The sequence below is a fragment of the Echinops telfairi genome, unplaced genomic scaffold, assembly GCF_000313985.2.
Source record: "Echinops telfairi isolate 266 unplaced genomic scaffold, ASM31398v2 ScPeMD7_7410;HRSCAF=8448, whole genome shotgun sequence".
NCBI classification, from domain to species: domain Eukaryota; kingdom Metazoa; phylum Chordata; class Mammalia; order Afrosoricida; family Tenrecidae; genus Echinops; species Echinops telfairi.
The window spans coordinates 5,756,312-5,758,852 of NW_022111310.1; the positions used below are offsets into that span (position 1 = coordinate 5,756,312).

The following is a 2,541-nucleotide window of genomic DNA, read 5'->3' on the forward strand; positions in this document are numbered from 1 at the left end:
GCGCCCCGACCCCCGCAGGCGGTGCCCCCCGCGGCCGCCGGCCCTGCGCTGCGCCGGGGACGTCCCCTAGGGGCCCGCCCCGGCGACCCCGCTGGGCTCCCCGCAGGGCTCCGCGGATCCGCCACCCAGCCGGGGACGCAGGCCCTTCCCTGGCCGCCCGCCCGCCGCGAGCACCCCTCCTCCGTGGCACCCGGCAGGGGTGGTTCTCCGGGTGGGCGCCTGGGCCACCGTGCCAGAGGGGCTGGGCAGCTCACAGGCTGCGGAAACGTACCCAGTGGGAGCGGCTCTGTTCCCAGCGCACCGCGGGGGGCCGCCGCCAGTGTCGCCCCAGCTGGTGGGGCGCTTCACCCCCAAGAAGGCGCCATCTCCGGAGCCGGAGGAGCGGAAGCGGCGTGGTCCGGCTGCCTCACCTTCTCCGGCGGCGCGGCGCGGGCGTGGGGCTCCCTGCGCTCCGGCAGGCCATGTGACCCACGAGCTGCGGAGCGACTGCAGCCCCCCAAGCTGGCTGGGTGGGGGTGGGGGCGGGGGAGGATGGCATAAAGCGCCAACCGAGGGGCAGAGGGGGAAAAGCAGGCTCAGGGCAAAGGAAGTTGAAATGCGGCAAGGTCTGGCTCTCTTTGCTCTAAAGAGCTGCAACCGACCCTTACGCGCGTTCTCTGCTGGAGATGTCTGTCATTGCCAATAATAATAATAATAGCTGCCACCCACCCGCCCCAATTCCTCCCGTCATTCGCGTTGTGCCAGGTACCTTACGGACATTACTACTCTCATTACACTCCTGTGCATTAGCAGTCACCCTCGATTTGCAAATGGCAAAAAAGGATTTGAAAGAGCAATTTGCCAAATAACAGCCATTATTTCAAAAGGCTGACATTGAAAGAGCTCTTAAAGAGCCCCAAAGTTAGGTTTCACCAGGCTAACATCACTTAGCTAAGCATTGGTTTTAGGTCAGTGATTCTTTCGACTTCCCAGTCAGCCTCTCCCAGAAGTGACTTTGGTAGTTGATTTAAATCACCTGTACCTTTCCCTAACCCCTTAATTTTGGCTATGTAGAGGATACCATACCTCACACATAAGAAAACTGAGGTTTGGCCTAATGAATGGTCTTGTTCACATGTCAAAACAGATCTAAACCCAGTCTATTGGGAGCCTATCAGCTACCAATAATTGGGTGCTTGTTTGCTGAGAACTGTGCAAAAACATGAACCTAATGCACTAGATGTTGGGCTGTTGACCACAAGGGCAGCGGATGTGAAAGACGTTAAGATTGACAGTCTGGAAACCCCTATGTGGGGCCCTTCTATGAGTCAGAATTAACTTGATGGCAGTGCGTTTGTTTGTTGTTGCTTGAGTGTGTGTGTGTGTGTGTGTGCTGTGCAGAACAATTTATATTATCTTTGTGGTCACAACGATCTTATCAGATAGCGACTATTATTATTGCTAAGTTAAGGAAATTGAAGTTCAGAGGAGATTATGAAAGTGTCACACAGCTGTGACAGAATTTGAATTCAAGTTTAGGTCCCTTTGATCTCCAAAGGGAGGTTATTTTTCAGTGTTGTGCAACCTTTTGTTCATTGCTTGATTTTAAGATTTTGCCAGTTGAATGGAGTGTGTAACCTGTATCCAGAAGCCCAGACTGGAGCTCATTAGTCATGGCAATTTCTGGGTGGTGTACGCTTTTGTTTATAGAACCCCGAACCAGCCAAACTCACTGCCATCGATCCCGTTCTGGTTCACAGCCACCCGACAGGATAGGGTAGAACTATCGTGTAAGGTGTGCAGGGTTGTCTGTCAGTCTTTTCAGAAGCAGGTTATAAAGTAGAACTGAGGAACAGGGAGGAAGACAGACATAACTGACAGGACAAGGGAGAGCAGAAACAGAAATAGCTTTATTTGGGGGTGTGCTCCAGGAGGAGGTTCTATGGCCTAGGCCAACAGGTCAGGGAAGTTGTGCTCAGAGCTGGGGGTGAGGGGTTTCAAAGGGGTGGTGAGGAATGTATGGCAATAAGCATATGGGGTCTGGAAACTCCAAATTGCTTGTCCACTCCTCGCTTGCTGGCTTTCTTTGAACCCAGAACATCTGGTTCACTGGTTATCTTATCTGGCTGTTATCTTCTCTGGCTCTGGCTGCTGCTGACCTTTGGGATGTGCAGGGAAGCACTTGCAGGGCCAGGACCTGCTTCAGCTTAGTCCAAATGGGGGCTGCCTAGTTCAGACCGGGCCCAAACATTCCAAACTTCTTAATATTGGTAATGGGGTGAAGTTTTTTTGTCATAACTACTTCCTGCTGAGATAGGGCAAAGAAGGGGATTAAGAGTTGGAAGTTTTTGGGGTGGGGTGTTGGCTCAGAGCAGGCTGAGCAGGGAGGGAGCTGGGAAGGGGGAGAGAGAGAGAGAATCCAGGGAGTCTGGTGGGTCTGGCTCAGGGAGGGGGCGGGTGTCCGAGGTACAGTGCCTCCGCCTTTGGGAGTTGAGGGGTAGTGGAGAAGGTGATGGTGAGGGATACTCAGAATATGGAGGTCTTACTGGGGGCACAGACAAG

General features: G+C 53.8%; 1 protein-coding gene across 1 annotated transcript in view; it reads right to left on the minus strand.

Moving 5' to 3' along the window:
- PGAP4 (post-GPI attachment to proteins GalNAc transferase 4) overlaps positions 1-406 on the minus strand; it is a 17,807-nt gene extending 17,401 nt beyond the window's left edge. Inside the window, exon 1 of the mRNA XM_045296594.1 lies at positions 272-406. The gene's annotated coding sequence lies outside the window, so the exon portion shown is untranslated. The remainder of the gene's footprint in view (positions 1-271) is intronic.
- Between the last annotated feature and the right edge of the window lie 2,135 nt (positions 407-2,541).